At 39.5% G+C, this 22,413-nt stretch overlaps 1 protein-coding gene across 7 annotated transcripts in view; it reads left to right on the plus strand.

Annotated features, from left to right (window-relative positions):
- The window catches only part of peak1 (pseudopodium-enriched atypical kinase 1), a 170,616-nt gene that overhangs the window by 13,133 nt on the left and 135,070 nt on the right, over positions 1-22,413 (plus strand). The window lies entirely within an intron of this gene.

Below are 22,413 nucleotides of genomic sequence, written 5' to 3' on the forward strand. Positions count from 1 at the left end.
CTTGCCAATATACCAAGCTGCCCAATGAACCTTGACTGTAAAAATGGATACCGAGATAGGCATTTTGGATCGAGTTTATGTGCTGGAGGGAGAACAACACCTTCTGAGTCAAAAGGTATAAGGCTCGCTGTAGAACTGTAAACATATAATGTAGACTGGCAGTTCCTTGAAGTCATGTATCAATCACACTATTCTTGGAATTTAATGGAGGCTAATAAGAATAGTGAATGCTTATGATATTCTAAGTAACCGTTCCCCATCATTCTCATCCCATTCTCATCATTCAAACACACATTGCATATAAAAATTAAACTGTAATTATTGGAAATCTGAAACTGACAGAAAGTAATGAAAAGTACACAGTTGACCCATTAAGCTCAGTAGCTGATAGACTTGTATGTATCCAATTTTCGGTCTTTAAACTGGTCAGTCATCTCTTATTTGTTTTTGAATAACTTTGGTGCATTTGCCGCCATGTTGTACACAGTTAAGTAAAAAAGTGACTGTACTTCAGAGTAATTTATTCCATGTGAAGCAATTCACAATACTTCTGAGCAATGTGCTAAGACAGCCTACGAATTCTGTGCTTTCATCTCTGTACGTAATATTTTGCAACCACGTGACTTGTATCTGCATAGCACCTTTTAACAAAATTATGTTTTAAGGTGTTTTACAGGAGAATTGTAGAACAAAATAACACTGAGCTATATAAAGATATATGCAGGTAGAGAACCGAAAGTTTGTTTAGAGGTAAATTTAAAGATGCGTTGTAAAGAAGAAAGTAAGGTAGAGGGATGGTGCAATGGAAAGAAGTCACTAGAGTTTAGAGCCCCAGGCATGTGAAGGCACTGGTGCTATAATGGACGGTGAAAACTGGAGATGCACAAGATGCCAGAATAGGAGTGCAGAGATTTATGGGACTGGAGAAGAGGATGAGAATTGGACTTTGAGACACTGCTTAATTGGGAACTAAGCAGTTAACAAAGGGTGAAACAGACTTTCGGATGATGTCAAGGTAGAACATAAAAACCAGTCACAAGTATGTTAGAATGTCTGAGGCTTTCAGCAGCAAATGTAGTGAGGCGGAGTGAGAGATCTTAGAGGTGAAAATAGGTGATTTACGTGATGGTGTGTGCATGTGGGGGTCAGGTAGATCAGAGTTTCAAATGGTCTGGCTCGGCATCGGTTAAGAGAGAGGAGTGGAGTTTATGATCGGGACTGAAGACAATGGTTTCAGTCTTTATTAACAATTGATTGGAGGAATTTTCTGGATATCCAGGACCAGATGTCGGATGAAGAGTCAGGTGACAATCTAGTAGAGCTTAGTACTGTCAGCATGCGTGTAAAAATTCTTTTTTGATGTTGGTGTACTGACAATCTTGAGATTGACAATGTTCAGTGGACCTGACTTTAATCTGGCATGGCTGATAGTGGAACGCAAATTAATAAAAATCTGGAATTGAGTCTACTGATGATGACGGATTGATTGTCGATTGTCAGAAAACCCCATTTGTTCACTCATGTCTTTTTGGGGAAGGAAATTGACATCTTTACCTGGTCTGCGTGTGATTCAAGACCCACAGCAGTGTGGTTGACTCTTAACTGCCCTCTAAGCAATTAGGGATAAGCAACGAATGCTGACTTAGCCAGTGATGCCCTCATTCTGTGAATGAATTTTTTTTAAAAAAATGGGACAACACTTCGACAAGCATAGGCCATTTGGGCATGCAGAGTGCTCAAGCGGTAAAATGGGCACAACAAGAAAAGCAGTTGCAGATGATTCTGAGCATGGTTAGATAAGATTGGGCGAGTGCAATCTAATTCTTGTAGAGGGATGTTCAAGGAGGATGGTGTGATCAACCAGATCAATGAGGGAATTTTTACACCTAGTTAGGCGCACACTTGAGAACTCAAAAGCATCTTAAGTAGAAAATAATCCACAGGTAAAGGAATGTAAAGATGAAACTGACTCCTAAGCCATTTTGCTGAGGACTGCTTTGAAAGTGAAAGTGTAATCAGGACATGAGTGCTTTTTAACTGGGATGATTATTTTAAAACGTCAAATTATTTTAGAAGCATGAAATATATTTGTACAGTTAGTTGTATCTAGTTTGGAGACCAATACTAATGAAATGTTACAAGATTAATGGTAGTGTCCACATAAAGATGTTTGAATTCAAATAATCTACATGAAGTGTATAGGGAACAAAGTAGTGATTCCACCCTGTGGAGTTAAGGTTCTGCCCATTTGACACCTATAATTTGAAATGAGCAGAAGATCTGAATGTATAGCGAAGACTGCATTCACAATTCACTTGGGGAGTATGCTGAAAATCAAACCCGTTGGAGTAATCTTAAACAGTTAGAATTTTATTCAAACTATCCAAAGTCCTTACTTTACTTCAGTGATGAATTCAGTTACGATGTCCGCCACTTATGGTACCATTTTAGGTACAAGTATCTAGGTAGAAATCTTGGATACAAAAGAGGAATAAAAAGCAGTTGCATTACTTGACAGATTTTTAAAAACAAGACATTGTTAAAAGATTGACTTTACAGCCAGGTTAAAAAATTCAAATAAATATTACATTGTAGCAACTCAGCACGGGGCCTCCACGTGGTTTGACCGCCCTAGCCAGACCCTAGTCCAACAGTCGCCCTGCACCGATCCAAGCCTCTATTACACTCCGTACTGGCACTTAGCTGCTCCATGGTAAGTTCCAGGACTTCTTTCCCTGTGCCATTCTCTGCCCAGGGCTTGCAGTGACGTAGATAATGGGAACTGCAGATGCTGGAGAATCCAAGACAACAAAGTGTGAAGCTGGATGAAGGGCCTAGGCCCGAAACGTCAGCTTTTGTGGTCCTGAGATGCTGCTTGGCCTGCTGTGTTCATCCAGCTCCACACTTTGTTGTCTTGCAGTGACATAAGAGTTTGCAGAGAAGACTGTTTACAGGGAAATGATGAATGAGAACAGCTACCAGAAAATCTCCTAGTCGCTGAGATTTTCTTCTACCTAAATGCTTATGAGGAAGAGTTTTGGGTGTTTTCTGTTTGCAGGCTGGATGCTGAATCTGGTATTGCCCACACAGACATGCTGTAGTCACCTGCCCAGGAACCAATCAGAATATTGTTGTCAGGCAATTGCCCCATTGTTCAGAGAGCTACTGATGCCCTTCGGTGTTATTTTTCCCTTACTGCTCCAGGAAACAATAACGTTGTATATACAACTCTTGATTCTCCTTTAAAATTGCAAACATCTCTTTACATAGATAAAAGACAGATGAGATAAAAGATTGAATTCCTCAACAAGCAAAATGTTTGAGCCTCCCCCCCCCCCCCCCCGTCTTCTATTTATTACACAGCCTCTAATGAACTTTTTTTTAAACAAAGGCATCTTCTGTTTTGTGTTCGTTGATTTGGTTCTTGGTGGCAGCGATGGTCAGTATTTAACTTGAAGTAAACCAGTTATTATCCAACACTTCTTTGCCCTTTGTATTTCCTACTCTCACATCATGGAAGTGGTCAATGTTACCACTGTCTGACAGATTAACGAAGCTTTAGCTACCCTTTGTATGCTAAATTTGGAAGCTGGAACTGTGATGCGAAATTTCTTTTCATTTAATGGAAATATTTATTTAATATCTAATACGGAAATAGTTTGTCAAACCAAGTCAGACTTTTAAATGCGTACTTAATATGAACTGAAACGTTAATGGTCTTCCTCCTGGCATGACAAATCCACTTTGTACTTGTGAATATTTTATCTAAAAATAGTCTCAGCATTCTCTCACTCAGCAGTTTATAGTGCTATCGTTTCTTCTATTATCTAATATCTTGGAAATTAAATATATTTTACAAGATGGTTGTTTCAAGAACAAAAATACTAATTGCCTGAAGTTTTATGTACATCTGGACAGATTTATGTTTCATTTTGGTTAGCTGAAACTAGTTTTGTGTAGTGTTGCCATCTCATTTTAGCCTTCTTCCTGGTGTTGTAGACAATATTATTTAATAATGAATATGACCTTTGAAAGTGATCTGAGAATCTCATTACCACCCTTCCTTTCAGATTGGAATAATTCTCAATGCAAAGCACAAAATTATGAAAATAAATATTTTCTTAAAGGTTTTCTGGCACAGTCAGTTTATTTTTGTGGGTGGTTAGCTTTGCTTAATGGAAGAAAACCTCTTAATACTCTGGTCATCTAGAAAGTTACTGAATTTTGTGTTTTATATTCCTGAAGGTCATAACCTCAATTCTAATTCCTGTGGTAAGCACAAAAACTGGAAACTTTTCTGAAGTCACAAGCCCAAAAAAAATGCAAGTCTATTATGTTCTTAAACTTTAGCATTTCTAGTACTGAAATTGCAGTTTGTATTTAGAGCAATTCTGTCTCACATAAGTTTGCACCTGGTTAAAACCCAAGAATTATTAATAGGTTTGAGTACAAGCTTGTTTATAAGCATGCATCGTAGGAATGTTGATTCATTATTTAGTCTGCATCAAAAGATCGAAAAATATTTTATTATGCCATGGTTTGTCCATAGTCTACAAGGGACATCTCTTAAAGTCAATGAGTAGTTTAGACCCTTTGTCTCGCTAGCACATAAATTCAGCTAGCAAACTTGGTTTAACTTGGCACTCTGTGCCTACATTTGTTGGTCAAGAATGATGAAACTTTTAATTTGACAACCAAATTGAGATTGCATTTGGCATAAAACCTGAAGCCGACAGTTTAAATTCAATAGTACTAGCTTTAAGCAAGGTTTTTTCTTCAACAGTTATGGTGAATGAGCAGCTTACTGAAGAATCAGCAGAATCTGGATCCTAATTAAGGTGACTGAGACCATACAGGAGTATACAAGCAGTCAACTCAGTGTAGCTTGCAGCAGAGTGCCAGAGTTGATCATCTCTCTTCACACACACTTTTGGCAGTTAAGCTTTAGCACTAATGGCCTCCTATTAACCATCAAAACACCGTTGTCCATCATCAGATAAGCTGTCAATTGTGACAGTTTAATCCTTGTAGCTGTCTGATAATTGGTTATGAATAATACCTGGCTCCTCACTGTTTTCAATAACAGATTGTTCCTTCAGAATCTGCAAATTTGTAACCCATATCATGCAATATTGAAGAATTGACCCAAATAGTGTAATTCTGATGCTTTGTGTTTATTATTTGTTTTCATCTTTACCAATAACCTTCCTTGGGACATTCTATTCTTTAGGCCCCACTGTCTTATGATAAACCAGATTGAAACTGTTTCCAATGACTTTATCTTGAAGCCTAGGCTCGCTGAATCCTGAGATTTTAACGTTTAATGAAAGCCTTTCTGCCTATGTGCAGTGCATTCCGATGCTCTGAAAAAGCAGAGCTAATTGTTGTCCCATCCTGAACTGGGGCTGATCACTTGTTACTGATGGAACTTCAGAATTTCTGCTGCAAACTGATATGGAAATGTTCTCCCATTATCTATAATAAATTCTTCGCATATACAGCCGCAGTAATGCAGGTGATAATTTACAGTTTAGCTGATGTACCAAAATGATACAAATTGTTTCATCTATTACTGCATGGTTGCTTTCACATATCCTATTACTAAAAAGGGCTTTCTGCTTCAGTATTCAGAACTATTGTTTTTGTATTTGCACTAACAAACTCCCATCAATTTATGTCGTAGAAATTTTGCCAGTGATCAAGTCTAGTGCCCATCTCCTTTTATTCTTGCCTTACCCACAACTTTCTTGATTTTACAACCAGATTTTGTCAATCTACAACATGCAAAATTAGAATACTTATCCCATTAACTCTAAATCCACTTTAAGGCCACTACCTGATTGAAATCTCTTGCTACGTGTTGACTTATTATTGCCTGTAGTTTCCTTCAATATTTCTTAGAGATCTCACACTTTATTAAGTAGCCTAATGCGGGGAAAAACAAGTCCTATGACTAGGAGAAGAATAAAGTTACAATGTTGTCCTGGATTACTTCTTCACCAGGAAGGAAACGTCGCATGATGGATGTATTTGTCGGTTTCATGGGAAGTAAATTTGCAGATAAATATTTGCTACAAGAACAAATATTGGAAGCACTAAAAAACTTTTGTGAGTTGTTGTACTCCCCAGCCCTTATTTGTACATTCTTTACTGAAATTTTAAATGTTTAGAAGGCAGATGAACAAATTTTCTATGTAGTTTTAACACAGTGGACTTTTTACCAACTAAATTTCTACCACTAATGTCAATAACTTTAATGGAGAGATTGTTTTCCATTAAATGAAAAGAATAGTGTCCCAGTTTTCCAATCTGCAAATTCACTGATCTTGTAACTTAAATAGCATTGGCATTTTCCGTATATGGTTTCATTACTGCTTTCTCCATGAATAGTCTACTTAATAACAGGGGTATTTCGCAAGAAGTCATATTAATGCTAATAAGATGATTAAACCCAGTTGGTTTATGAGGAGTAATCACTGTTTTCAAATATTATAATACTTTTTCATCCCCAGATCTGAAGATAGTGGAACACTGATTTCTTAACTATGTCCTGATCCTTTTTACTCCGTCTAGGTAGCATTCTAACCAGTCTATTCTATACAAAATAGACTGTGTACTATTGCACAACTGAAAGACTTTTCCCGCCAATACGTTCACCTTTGGGCTGAAACCTCTTGTGGTTGATACAATGCCCTCTCTTTATATCTGTATTGTTATTTTCTTCCTCTGAATCTTCTTTCATGTTTGATTATAAATGCCTTATTATGAAGTTTGGAAGAAGTCATAGTGTAATGTACTTTGAATCAGACCTGAAACATCAATTACAGCATTTCTGCAGTTCATTTGCTTATTCCAAATCTCAAATTTTTTTCTTTTGCTCCACAATTTCGAATAGCATTTCTGCCCTTAATTCAATTTGTTACAATTCTCCTTTTGTACCTGTTGTCCATGAGGTGTATTTAGACAGTCTCACCAATTTGTTAACACTATGTCCTTCATTTTCTGTTATGCCAATTGGCCCATGTGCTATAAATATCATGTGGAAGGAATGCTTTTCTAGGAATTTTTTTTTAGTGCTTCCAATATTTGTTCTTGTAGCAAATATTTATCTGCAAATTTACTTCCCATGAAACCGACAAATACGTCCATCGTGCGACGTTTCCTTCCTGGTGAAGAAGTAATCCAGGACGACATTGTAACTTTATTCTTCTCCTGGTCATAGGACTTGTTTTTCCCCGCATTAGGCTACTTAATAAAATAAGAGCCTATGATATTGGCATGAATAGAAGATTGGCTAACTAATAGAAGACAGAGTTGGGATTACGGGAGCATTTCGAGAATTGTAATCTGTAATTAGTGGAGTGCTACTAAATCAACCTGTATTTTTTTCACTTTCTCCCCAGAAAATTGCTGATGATTGGATTCATTGGTAATTAAATTTTCTTCATTGTTGCATTATAAGAGGATGTTCAAATTTTTTAATGACCTTGAGCACTTGCTTTTACAATCTGCTGTTAGTGGAGGGATCAAATTTGATTTGAGTTTGCATTTTTAATCTTCAAAACACGAACAGTGTCAGGCTCATCCAGAAATTAAAATTGGAAAATAAAACCTGGAGGTTTCTCTCCTTGCTGCTCGCCCCTCAAAAATAAAGACAATTCCTCAAAATATCAAAGATAACAAAGTGTGGAGCTGGATGAACACAGCAGGCCAAGCAGCATCTCAGGAGCACAAAAGTTGACGTTTTGGGCCTAGACCCTTTTTCAGAGAGGGGGATGGGAAGAGGGAACTGGAATAAATAGGGAGAGAGGGGGAGGCGGACCGAAGATGGAGAGAAAAGAAGATAGGTAGAGAGGAGAGTATAGGTGGGGAGGTAGGGAGGGGATAGGTCAGTCCAGGGAAGACGGACAGGTCAAGGAGGCGGGATGAGGTGGTAGGTAGGAAATGGAAGTGTGGCTTGAGGTGGGAGGAAGGAATGATGAGAGGAAGAACAGGTTAGGGAAGCGGAGACAGGCTGGGCTGGTTTTGGGATGCAGTGGGGGAAGGGGAGATTTTGAAGCTTGTGAAGTCCCATTGATACCATTGGGCTGCAGGGTTCCCAAGTGGAATATGAGTTGCTGTTCTTACAACCTTCGGGTGGCATCATTGTGGCACTGCAGGAGGCCCATGTTGGACATGTCGTATGAGGAATGGGAGGGGGAGTTGAAATGGTTTGCGACTGGAAGGTGCAGTTGTTTGTTGTGAACCGAGCGGAGGTGTTCTGCAAAGCGGTCCCCAAGCCTCTGCTTGGTTTCCCCAATGTAGAGGAAGCCACAATGGGTACAATGGATACAATATACCACATTGGCAGATGTGCAGGTGAACATCTGCTTGATATAGAAGGTCATCTTGGGGCCTGGGATAGGGGTGAGGGAGGAGGTATGGGGGCAAGTGTAGCACTTCCTGTGGTTGCAGGGGAAGGTGCCGGGTGTGGTGGGGTTGGAAGGGAGTGTGGAGCGGACAACGGAGTCGTGGAGAGAGTGGTCTCTCTGGAAAGCAGACAAGGGTCGGGATGGAAAAATGTCTTGGGTGGTGGGGTCGGATTGTAGATGGCGGAAGTGTCGGCGCATGATATGTTGTATCCGGAGGTTGATGGGGTGGTATGTGAGAACGAGGGGGATCCTCTGGGGGCGGTTGTGGCGGGTGAGGGATGTGTTGCAGGAGACGTGGTCAAGGGCGTTCTCGGCCACTGCGGGGTGAAAGTTGTGGTCCTTGAAGAACTTGGACATCTGGGGTGTGCGGGAATGGAATGCCTCATCCTGGGAGCAGATGCGGCGGAGGTGGAGGAATTGGGAGTAGGGGATGGAATTTTTGCAGGAGGGTGAAATTTTCATGCTGATTTTCAGTTATGTCATTATGATATGCAAGGAAGTCTCTTTGAAAGTGTATCTAAGAAAGGTTCAAAATACTTCCAAGTCTAAACAAGTTAATTGAGTGCCATAGCCACACTTTTTCACTGTGTCATTTCCAGCCTGAAAATCACTGATGATTGGATTCATTGGTTGTTAAATTTTCAACATTTTTGTATTGTAACAGGATGTTCAAATGCTTTGTTAATGACCTTGAACACTTCCTTTTGCAGTTTGCTGTTCTGATAAAAGAAGTTATTACGTGCTGTCTTGAACTGTTATGTAAGGAACACAATCTACTATGTGATAGAAATGACAGATAATGAAACGTGGTGAATGGTTGGAGGAAACTGGAATGATTAGCTTGAACTAATTAACAACTCCAGTTAAATATCGTGACAGCAATGCCATCTGAACTGACACCTGCACTTCGGTTTTCTGGCAATCAAGACTTCATTCTTCATGAACAACTGCAGTGTTAAGTATCAAGCTTCACTTTCAGTTAGTGCTTAGAATTCAAAGCTTTTGATAAAAGTGATCTTTAGTGGAAGACGTAACTAAATCTGTTACAAAGTAATTTGACCTTGGTAAAGAATGGTGCCTGCCCTTAACTATACTTGACCAAATCTGTTCGGTCTCTATGATATTTTGTCCTCTGGATTCTGGGAGTAAGATGGAAAATGTGCAAAACCTTCCCTAGGGTATCTGAGACAGAAGTGGATGCCTTCTTGGGTAGTGGAAGCAGGGATGAACAATAATTTTAAGGGAACCACTATAGGCACTCAAGGGTAACAAACTTGCAGGGCTAAGGGGCAGTAGAGTCGAAGAATGGGTTTGACTGGATTGCATTTCAAAGAGCTGGCATAGACTTGATGTACTGTAATGATTCTTCTAATAAGAAAAATTTAAAATGATGAATTTGGTGTTAATTCAGATACAGAAAGAAAAGGATTAAAGTTTTAAATAACAAAACAAAATCTCTAGCAATTAAAACCTTAAAGAATGATACTTAGCAGCTAATTTAAATGCTGGAGAGACTGGCTGTAATCAACACATCAGCTTGTTGATAGGGTGCCTGCACCTTAATTTTGAGGTGAATTTGTTTCATATTTGTCATGGAACTGCAAGAACTTCCTGCCAATCACTATTTGAATGAGGAATTAAGCAACAATATACCTTTCTCTTGTGAAGCTGATAGTGACCCAGTAAATCTGAAAAGTTTTTGATTTTGAGTTGTGCATTTCTCTTCCCAAAAATCACTGATTCTGATATTTGCTATTATTTAGACAAATTTTGTGGTTTTATTTCCCACTGATTTAGTTTTCACCTAGTATTAGTGCTTTATTAGTGATTGTCAGTACCACATTTGGGGTGGTAGGGGTGTGGGGTCATTCACTACCAAGTCTAATTCTGTCTCAAGTCAGTTTTCATAGGTAGGCATTTTCCAATAATTGTGAGCAAAAGCAGCAGCTGATTCTTTCCTCTCTGTTCTCCACTCCAAAGAAAATTATCCTGAGTTCATTTTTAACACCCATCCTGTTATGGTTGGTGTAAGGACCACATCTTTGTATCTCCTTTTAATTTTTGCACTGTGGACTTATGAAAAGGATGATACTCTGTCTCTGCACAGCAACCCTCTGTCTGCACAGCTTTAAAAATCATATATACTGCAACAATTGAGAGTTGTATGCAATGTTGCCTTTTCCTGGGACAGCAGACAGAATGGAGCTGATGACCACTGACTAGGGGTCAGTTGCTTGACAACAATATTCTCTTTGGCTCCTGATTAGGTATGTGGGGTCAGTGCGGCAGACACATTTAGCCTGCAAGTAGAGTATAAAATCTCTCGCTCGATCTCATTCTCTTCCACCTACTGTGTGGAAATACCATGAAGTTTCCGGGAACAGCCATTTAGCTTCCACTTGCCTTTCCCTTCAAATCCCTTGTTGAAAGAGGAATATAACTCCCTTCAGAAACATTGAAAGGAAAAATTCTCTCTCAATGAGTAAAAGATTGAACACCAACACGCAAAAACAACCTTGTGTCTACATCGAAGAATTGAAAGAGAACAAAATGAAACAACTTCTCAAATCCTTTGGTCCAGATTGGTGTTGTTTCTCCAATATTTTTGAAATTGTTTTCCACTCTCCATTTCCATGTCTGTGTTTGTCAGTTTAGGGATTTTAAAGCAGAGAGGTCAAGTTATAGGGGATTATAGGTTCACAATTCCTGTTACTTTCCTGTCATTGGTTTTAAAATGAATTGTTTGACATGAGCAATTGTTTTGTTATAGAATACAGAAACCTAGTGAGCATTTTCTTTTCAAACTGAGTTTGTCAGTCAGGTAAGTTGAGGACATTGAAAGCTTGACTAACATTTTCTCATTGGTGACAATCCCAGGAGTAGTGGGGCTTGATGTTGAGTGCATTACCCCCAGTGCGTTGTGACCTCAGTTTGGCACAAACCAAAAAGTAAACCTGAGATCTTTTTGTTCACCATTACCCAATTATGCACATGTTTGCTAACAGAGCAATTGTTATCATTTTAAATCCACAATTTGAATTCCGATGTTTGTTTTCTGCACTGCATTTGAAATATATTTGCAGTGGGTACATTTTCTTATTATAGTGGATGTTTTGTTAGTTATAATATGTGATGGGAACTTTTAATTACAGTATGTGCTTTTTCCAAATGTTTATAAACTAAAGCTCTTTCTAGGACAATGGCGAGTTTTGGGTTGATTTGTACATGTTTTACCTTTTTGAGGAAAATATTCAACTGTTTTGAATTGTTATGTGTTTAAACATAAAATGTAACAGCTGAATCACAGTTATTCTTATAAGATTGGCAAAGTGTTGCTACAGTTCTGAAATACTGTTGAACTGTTTTGTTTATTTACATGCCAATCTACCTGGAAGGAATTTGGTGAGAAATGCTGAGAAAGCAGATTTTTTTTTCCCCTGAGTAGAGAATTATATATATATTTTTTAAAAGTACAGAATAGTAGTGAAGGATTTTGTTAGTTTTTAAAAACTAAACGTCAGCAATGCTTAACAGCTGATTTGTCTACTTGTGCTATCATCTCCAAGAACAGAGACGTTAAATAGCAGTACAAGTACCATCAAAGATTCCGCAACAATCAACATCCTGGGAATTGACAATGATCCGAAATTGAACTGGACCAATTACATAAATACTGTAATTACAAAAGCAGGTCAAACATAAGGAATTTTGCAGTGGAAACTCTCCAAAGCCTGTCCACCACCCAAGGCACAAGTCTGGGGTGCAGCTCCAACAACACTCAAGCTTGTTGCCATTCAGGACAAAGTGGTGAGTGCAACTACCATCGCATCTGTCATCGCACTAAACATTCACACTCTCCAACAGCAATATACAGTGCTAGCAGAGTGTACCATTTACCAGATACATTGCAGCAACTCACCAGTCTCCATTGGTAGCACATTCCATACCCAAGACCTTTAGGACCTAAAAGAACACTGCAAGCTGCTCAATGTGCACCATCCTGTCTTGGAACCATGCACATAACTGGTAACTGGGTCATAGTCCTGGAAGTTCCTCCTTACTGCATAGGCTGCAGCAGTTCAAGAAGGAATTTCACGATCCCCTTTTCAAGGGCAATTAGGGATGAGCAATAAACACTTGCTGAGTCACTACACCAACATACTGCAAACAAATTTAAATTTTTCTTCATCTTTAATGTTGTACGTAGCATTGCAATTTTATTGCGTGAGAATTGCAGCTATTGAAATTCTGAAGAATGTGTAAGCTATGTTTGTGATTTCAAATTCTAGGCCCTAAAATAAAAATAACTGTTTTCTTTTATTTTGTGTCTCTAAAGACTTTGCCATATTACAGAGCCTTTTGCACTGACTGTCTCCCGGCATTCTGAAGTCTCTGCTAATTTATAAGCAAGCTTGTTTTCCATGATGAGCCATGCGCTGGAGTCTTGTCCTGGTCAGAGTTTGATGTATGGTCATGTATTGTTTACGGAAGATGTTTCTGTATAATTATCATTGCGGAAGTTCTGATTGAAACTTGTAGATTGTCCTAATAGTGTAAATGTGAATGTTTGTTTGGGAACAGTATGATGTATCAAAACAGAAGATATTAGAATATTGTAGGTGTTGTAGGATCTTGGAAACAATGAAACATTAAGAGGGTAAGATCGAAAAGCAATTATCTGCTTTTTCTCACTTCTTATTCATTTATTTACCTTTGTGTCATTATCTTGATACTGCCTACTACTTTGTACAGAGTCATGAAATTTTCAGTTTCCCAGATTATTTTCTCTCATTTCTGAAGATGTTGATTCTTGCAATATGTGCAATAGTTGTTTCATGCCCTCAACTTTGACTTGATTTTTCAACTTATGCCTTGTCTGCACAACTTTTCACATGGAGTTCAGATTTTTGGAGTTACTGCGATTGTTCCATTTATATCAGTTGATTTTGGTGGTGTGTTTCTTAGATGACCAGTTGTCATGCTTCAGCCTGGATGATTAATGTTGGCAAACTGTTCATCCTTCAGAGATCACAGCTATTCTTGACTGCACTGTCATTTGAAATCCAGGCACACTTTTTTGTTTTCAATATTGCTCCTAATTTTTTCTTTACTTCTTCATGACTCAGATATATGACAGCAGTTTTCATGTCCCAGTTGAGTTTAACTACGTGAGCATATAGTAAGACCGTAAGATAAAGGAGCAGAACTAGGACATTCAGTCCATCGTGTCTACTCTGCCATTTGATCATGACTGATTATATTTCTCAACCCATTTTCTAGCCTTCTCTGGTAACCTTTGACCCTGTTACTAATCAAGAACCTATCTTTCTCTGTTTTTTAAAGACACTCAATGATTTGGCCTCCATGGTCTTCTACAGTAATGAGTTCCATAGCTTCATCACCCTCTAATTGAAGAAATTCCTCCTCATCTCAGTTCTAAAGGGTCATCCTTTCAACATTTTCTCCGTGTTCAGTCCAGGTCCCTCAGCATTTTGTAAGTTTTACTGAGATCTCCTCCCCCCCCACCCCCATCCTTCCTTCTAAACTCTGCTGAGTACAGACCCAGAGTCCTCAACACCACCTCATATGACAGGCTCTTCATCTTTGAGATCATTCTTGTAAGCCACATCTGGAACCATTCCAAAGCCAATACGTTCTTCCTTAGATATGGGGCCTAAAACTGCTCCCAATATTCCAAATGTGGTCTGACCAGAACCTTTTACAGCCCCACAGTACATTTCTGCCTTTGTATTCTAGCCCTCCTGAAATGAATACAACGATTGCATTTGCCTTCCTAACTGCCAACTGAACCTGCATGTTAACCTTAAGAGAATCCTGAATTAAGATTCTAAGTCTATTTTATGTTCAGATTTTCAAAGTCTTTCCCCATTTAGAAATAGTCTACACCTCTATTCTTTCGATTAAAGTGCATAACCTCACACTATCCCACATTGTGTTCCATCTGCAACTTCTTTGCCTACTCTCCTAGCCTGCTCAAATCCTTCTGTAGCCTCCCTGCCTGCTCAACACTACTTACCCCTCCACCTTTTTTTTTGTAACATCTACAAACTTAGGTACGATGCCCTCAGCTCGTTTAACCAGATTGTTAATGTGTAATGTGAAGAGTTGTAGTCCTAACATAGACCCTGTGGAACATCATTAATCACCAGCTACTGTCATCCTGACAGAGACTCATTTATCCCTACTCTGCCTTCTGTCAGTCAGCTAATCCTGTATCCATGCTAGTCCCTTGCTGCTAACACTATGGGCCCTTTCTTATTTATCAAGGCTTGTGCATCATCTTGCCAAAGACCTCTGGAAAGCCAAATAGATCACATCCACTGGCTCTCCTTTGTCTAACTTGCTTGTTACCTCCTCAAAGAATTCTAACAGATTTGTCAGGCATGATGTTCCCTTGACGAAGCTGAATTGAATGAACGGGTACTGCTTCATTAGCTTTTTTTCTACATGAGCCAATGGCAACTTTACTCTTGAAATTTTGCTGATTTTATTTTTATCAAAATGAGATGTGATAGGATCACTGTATTGTAATGTATTGTGAATAATATTAAAATTTTAAGGCATTCAATGTTTATAGATAAAGAAAATAAATGAAGCATTTTCTGTTTATTATTAATCTAATTAACTTAATTAATCAATGTTCCATTACAACTGTGCATCTTGAGAAAAAACCTTTTGAGGTATTCATAGGCCTTATATCTTGACTACACCCTTTTACATCTATTAAATTCAGTTATAAGACTTTCCACTTCCATGTTTTCTTTCTTTCTGCTGGTGTCCATGCACTGGAAATATGACGCACTGTAGTTCTCCACACCTGCATTGCTAAAGAATGGGAGTAGTGTAGAGATGATGAATTAACATCCTTTTGACCGTGACCTTTATGGGATGGAGAGGAAACACTAATTGGCTGCTTTTATTTTTGTCATTTGGAGTTCTGCAGGATGTAAAATTACTGAAGAGATATGTTTTTAAATTGATACTCATGCATAATTTTCAGTATGTGAAATTTAGTTCTTAATTCTAAACATTTCATGAATTTTCTGTGCGTAATTTATATTCTGGTATTATTAACCTCTAACATGAGGACCTGTAATCGCTGGTTTTGCTTGTAGAATGGAGTATAGCATGGACTGAATATCCAAAATCCTGCACCTTTCCCATTTTTCTGACTTTTTCATATATTGGGCAATTAAACCAAGTTGCTGATCCTGACTTTTGCACCAGTGTACCTCTCTCTAATTTTTGTGGTAATTTCAATCTCTTGTCTATAAACAACAGCTGATGTATCCTTTTCACACTGCTGCCTATGAAGTTGTCCGCTGGCCTTCCTGACATGATTCCAATGACATAAGACATGGAAATAATACTGGTACACTGAAAGCACTAAGTTGCTTGACCGGTTGTGTGGGCCGTGCATCATTTGGATTGACTCAGAAGGTAGTAGTTCAGCTAGACCAACGCCAAGAACTCGTGCCTAGCTAAATTAAGACCATAAGACATAGGAGTGGAAGTAAGGCCATTCGGCTCATCGAGTCCGCTCCACCATTTAGTCATGGCTGATGGGCATTTCAACTCCATTTCCCTGCACTCTCCCCGTAGCCCTTGATTCCTTGTGAGATCAAAAATTTATCGATCTCTGCCTTGAAGGCATCTAACGTTCCGGCCTCCATTGCGCTCCATGGCAATGAATTCCACAGGCCCACCACTCTCTGGCTGAAGAAATGTCTCCTCGTTTCCATTTTAAATTTACCCCCTCTAATTCTCAGGCTGTGCCCATGGGTCCTAGTCTCCTCGCCTAACGGAAACAACTTCCCAGCGTCCACCCTTTCTAAGCCATGCTTAGAATTACCCTAGAATTTGGGCAAGTCTGAGTTTTAGTTAACTGGATATCAAATTGAAACATTGCAAAATATGTCTTTTTTTAGTGGGGGGGGCGCGGAATTTGGGCTTCTAACGCGTAAAATTTAAATTCATAAATATTTGACTTAATGTTTCCCTTTTCAAATAGGTGTTCTCTCCCTGTGACTTTGTTATGCATCTGGGTGCTCACTTGTACTTCACAGAAATTAGTCTGTTATGACACAGACAGACAGCTGAACCAAATCAGCCATTCAACCTCTGCATTCACGAAATGATAAAACAAAACTTTCAAAGATTCTCAACCTGAACCCAGTGATTCCTAACCAGACTTTTCAATAGCCAATCCCAGACTCTGCGAATAATCAACTCCAGTCACTGGTTTGCATCTTAAACAAAGCACTTAGCAATTCATTAACAGTACAGTAACTTCAGAGCAAAAATTAAACAACAAAGTAATCTAACTGGTAGATGCTAGAAACCCAAAAACCTTTTTAGCCCTATCACAGAATGGATAGACAGACAAATACACACAGTTAAGGGATAAATAAAAGAAAATAACAAAACTGGCCAGATTACTTAAGTGGTTGACACGATGCGTTATTCCACAGACTCTAATGGTTTCTTGGCTGATTTTTCTGAAGATGTTGATCTGGGTCACCTTTTTCAGTTTAATCTGACAAGGATAGTAGCATTTAGAAGTTCAGAGATTAGAATACTAAGAGTTGCTCATAGGAGGTTAGGCAGAGAGCTTTCAAATCTCTATGCTGTAGCACCACAGCCAGATGAATTATTTTCACAAAAAATGTGTTTAAAAAACCAGTTCCAACTTGGGGCCCCTCTCTGACAGACTGTCTCTTCCTTTGAAGTCCCAATTGCTATTCAACATCTGCCATCTTCTTGAGAAAAAAGATCTTGGAGTTACTGGAGCCAATTCCTAGGTCTGACTTCAAGAGTAGCCAATCTCTGTTCTCTGATTAAATATAATGCTGTTCCCTGGTGATGAAGCATTTAAAGAACATGTTAATTCAGGAATCAACCTGCACTGAACTTCCAGACCTAGTCTCTTGAATAAACGAAAGCTTATTTGGTGTTTTTCCTTTTAACACAAGCTGTTAGCCATAGTTCAAAAGTCATCTTTAGCTCACCGTTCCCAATTCACTGCTCCAAACCAAAAGTGATTAAAGTATAAAAACCTGAAAATAATAAAAAATCAGTTAAGGCTCCAGAGATAGCAGGAACTGCAGATGCTGGAAAATCTGAGATAACAAGGTGTAGAGCTGGATGAACACAGCAGGCCAAGCAGCATCTTAGGAGCAGGAGAGATGATGTTTTGGGCCTAGACCCATTTCAGAAATTTATTTCTGAAGAAGGGCCTAGGCCCAAAACATTAGCTCTCTTGCTCCTATGATGCTGCTTGGCCTGCTGTGTTCATCCAGCTCTACACCTTGTCATCTCAGTTAAGGCTCTAGCTTTTTCTTCAGTCCTTTTGGTTATGGGTCACCATAAACTAATCTGTCCATAGTCAGTGTTTATATTCATGTAATTGCAAAATGTCACCCATTTTCTGCCAGGCATCAGAATGCTGCTTTTTCGTTTCCATCTCTAATGCCAAGGAATTGATGTTATTTACAGCATTTCTGTGTAATGCTTGCTTTGGTAGAATATTGAAAATCATACATGGAACTTGACTGGATAGGAATGGGTCAGCTGCTCACTAGATAAACTTGCTATGTCAATGAAAAGTACCAGTAATCTTTCTAAACTCCATTGCAATTCACAAACTGAAGGCAAGTATGCTAGCTGTATTATCAAATGTGAAATAATGCAGTCAAATAAAATGCAACTACAAGAGTCATTTTAACTTCAGTGGTGGGGGAGACCTGTTTAAACAGTTGTTTAGTGTAGAATTAATAATCACATGAAAAAATGTGGGTCAATAGGGAAAAGCCAGCATAAACACTTTGAGAGAAAGTTGTAACTAACTTGCCGGAGTTGTTTGAAGACTTAACAGATTAGATGAGGTTACTGCTGTTAATGTGGTGTACGTGGACTTCCAAAAGGTTCTCAATACAGTGCCACGCATCAGACTTGAGAAAAGCAATTGCTGATGGAATAAACAGAACAGTAGCAACATGGACACAAAATTGACTAAGAGATAGAAGACACAGAGGAATAATAATGGCATTTTTTGGGCTGGAGGAAGATTTGTAAAAGAGTTTCCTGGGGATTTGTTTTGGGACTCTTGCTTTATTCATCAGCTAGTTCTTGGTTTCCCAATTTGCAGATGAAATAGATTTGGAATCGTTGTTGACAGTGAGGAGGACAGTGTAAAACTGGAAAAGGTCACAGACAGGTAGCTGTTTGATGAGAAGCATTATGTTGAAGTGTGAGGCAATAGCTTGGTAGAAAGAACGTATATAAAGTTGTGGGTGCTACACCATAGGAAGGATGTAAAAACATTGGAGAGGGAACAGATGAGGTTTGAGAGAATAGTTGTTCTCTCTGTTATTAGGATAGATTTGGAGAAGTTAGGACCATTTCTTTTGGAAAGGATAAGGCCAAGAGGACATTTGATAAAGCTTTCAAAGTTGAAGGGGCTGGACAGAACAGATGGGGAGAAAAGTCCCCTTCACGTGGGTTGAGAATGAAAGGGCATAGATATAATATGTAGTAATGTACAAAAGCAAATATGTGAGGAAGAAAAGTCTTCACATAGCAAGTAGTTAGGGTGTGGATCACACTGCCAAGAAATTGATCATTTTACCTGGAATATTGTTTCTATTTAATGTGGTAAATGCAAGAGAGACACTAAATCATAATGCTCATTCAAAAATCCAGTGCCGACATGACTGGGTGAACAATCCCCTGCATTGCAGTGTTAAAGCTCTGAGATGGTGAGGATAACTATTGACTCCAGAATGATCTCAGTGGTTTGGTTGAGTGGGTGGAAAAGTGACAAGTGTAAATCTGGGTTATTAATGTATTTGGGGAGGGTGAACAAAGCTAGAGGATATACAATGAATAGGAGGATATTGAGAGAGTAAAGATTGAGAGACCTTGTTCGGTGTGTTTCTCCATAGGCCATTGAAGATGACAGGACAGATAGGTAGGTGGTCATGAAAGCATCTGGAAGGCTTTCATTCATTGATGTGTGGAATGCAACAGCAGAGATTTAATGCTGGACCATAAAAAACACGGGCTAGGCCACATCTGGAATTTTGTGTACAGTTCACATGAGAAAGGTAAATGATGTGGAGAGAGTATATAGGAAATGTACAAGAGTGGTGTTAGGACTTGAAAATTGCAGCAATGAGGGAAGATTAGATAAGCCAGGATTGTTTTCCTTCAAACAGACTTATAGGATTACTTACATGTGTTGTATAAAATTGACAGAAGCCTCAATAGAGCAGACACGAAAATGCTGATTTACCCTAGTGGAGAGATCAATTGCCAGGGAGCACAGGTTTAAGGTGATTTGTAGAAGAATTAGAGGGGACATGCAAACACTCTTACACCTGCCACCTTCTGGGTAACTGGAATTTGCTTCTAGTTTGGAAGTGGAGTCAGAAATCCTCAAATCATTCAAAATATACCTGGATCTGCACTTGAAGTGCTGTATCCCACTATGGACCAAGTGCTGGAACTTGGGATTGGAATGAGTGGCTACCTTTTTAAAATTTTTTTTTTCTTTTCTTGGTTTGTACAGGCACTAATGAGTTGAATGGCTGCATTCTGTGGTGTTACTTTTTTATTCTTTGATTTTTAACAAGTGACTACAATGCATTTATCACGAAGAACCTTTGGTTATTTAACTCAGGGCTTTACGTGGTGTACATGGACTTCAGTAAAGCCTTTGATAAGGTTCCACATGGTAGGCTAATGGAGAAAATACAGAGGCACGGGATTGAGGAAGATTTTGCAGTTTGGATGAGAAACTGGCTTTCTGTAAGAAGGCAACGAGTGGTGGTTGATGGAAAATATTCAGCCTGGAGTCAGGTTACTAGTGGTGTGCCTCCAAGGATCTGTTTTGGGACCACTGCTGTTTGTCATTTTTATAAATGACTTGGATGCAGGCATAGGTGGATGGGTTAGTAAGTTTGCAGATGACACTAAAGTCGGTGGAATGGTGGACAGTGTGGAAGAATGTTGCAGATTGCCGGAAGACTTGGATAAACTGCAGAATTGGGCGAAAAGGTGGCAAATAGAGTTTAATACGGATATATGTGAGGTGATTCACTTTGGGAGGAATAATAGGAAGGCAGAATACCGGGTCAATGGAAAGATTCTTGCTAGTGTGGATGTGCAGAGGGATCTTGGTGTCCAAGTACATAGATCCCTGAAAGTTGCCACCCAGGTTGATAGTGCTGTTAAGAAGGCTTACGGTGTTTTAGGTTTTATTGGTAGAGGGATTGAGTTCCGGAGCCGTGATGTCATGCTGCAACTGTACAAAACGCTAGTGCGGCCTCATTTAGAGTATTGCGTGCAGTTCTGGTCGCCGCATTACAGGAAGGATGTGGAAGCATTGGAAAAGGTGCAGAGGAGATTTACCAGGATGTTGCCTGGTCTGGAGCACAGGCCCTATGAAGAAAGGCTGAGGGACTTGGGTCTGTTTTCATTGGAGAGAAGGAGGCTAGAGGGGATTTAATAGAGACATACAAGATGATAAGAGGATTAGATAGGGTGGACAGTGAGAGTCTTTTTCCGAGGATGATGACTTCAGCTTGTACGAGGGGGCATAGCTACAAATTGAGGGGTGATAAATTTAAGGCAGGTTCTTTACTCAGAGTGGTAAGGGCGTGGAACGCCCTGCCTTCCAATGTAGTTAACTCAGCCACATTAGGGGTATTTAAACAGTCCCTGGATAAGCATATGGATAATGATGGGATAGTGTGGGGGAGAGGCTTAGATTAGTTAACAGATCGGTGCAACATCGAGGGCCGAAGCACTGAACAGGCCCTGTATTGTTCTATGAAGAGTTAGTAGGAAGAGTGTTACTACAGTTTGAATGCATATGTCAATTCATAAAATGTAAATTTGTTTGACAGCTTGTATGGTGTAATAGTTTCCTTATCTCCTGAGGCCTCCAAAAGTATGCTAAGTATTTATGATCTGGGGAGCGAATTTGCAACCTGCATAAACCTGTCAAGGTAACCACTACCATTTCAAAATAATGGCAATCTTTTGGCTATTGTAACTTTTTTCTGTGTAATGGGATGAATTGTAAAATCACTATTCCAGCTGCATTGCAAATGAACGGGCCACCGTGATAGTAGAAGAAGAACATTGTGACTTTCAGTCAAGACCCTAAACAGTGCAAAACAGCATTTTGTCCAAACAGATTTCTAATCTCGAATGCAGTAAAGGCAGTGTCCTGTATGCACATCTTCCATCTGATTTAATCAGGGACTTTTAGTGCTGTGGAATTCTTCATTTGAGGTAGATTCCACAGTTCTGTTGGCAACAGAAAAGTGTTAAGGAGTTTGATCCACTGTTCAGGAGGGATGAACTCTTTTACATACCCTCCCCCACAGTGTGTGCGTGTGTCTGTGCGTCTCTCTCTCTCTGTCTCTCACAGTCACAGCCACTTGCTCACTGTCTCTCTCACACAGTCACAGCCACTCGCTCATTGTCTCTCTCTCACAGTCACAGTCACAGCCACTCGCTCATTGTCTGTCTCTCTCTCTCTCAGTCACAGTCACAGCCACTCGCTCACTGTCTCTCTCTCACAGTCACAGTCACAGCCACTCGCTCACTGTCTCTCTCTCTCTCTCGCGCGTCTACATTCTTGCACTGTGATAATGGGAACTGCAGATGCTGGAGAATCCAAGATAATAAAATGTGAGGCTGGATGAACACAGCAGGCCCAGCAGCATCTCAGGAGCACAAAAGCTGACGTTTCGGGCCTAGACCCTTCATCAGAGGCTCTCCGATGAAGGGTCTAGGCCCGAAACGTCAGCTTTTGTGCTCCTGAGATGCTGCTGGGCCTGCTGTGTTCATCCAGCCTCACATTTTATTATCTTACATTCTTGCACTGTTTGCTTTCTCTAAGTGCTCTTGGAAGCACAGTTACTTATGCTCTTACAGTTTCTTTAATTGAAATCATAGACAAATGTGCTGA

Source organism: Stegostoma tigrinum, chromosome 36 (genome assembly GCF_030684315.1).
Source record: "Stegostoma tigrinum isolate sSteTig4 chromosome 36, sSteTig4.hap1, whole genome shotgun sequence".
NCBI lineage: Eukaryota > Metazoa > Chordata > Chondrichthyes > Orectolobiformes > Stegostomatidae > Stegostoma > Stegostoma tigrinum.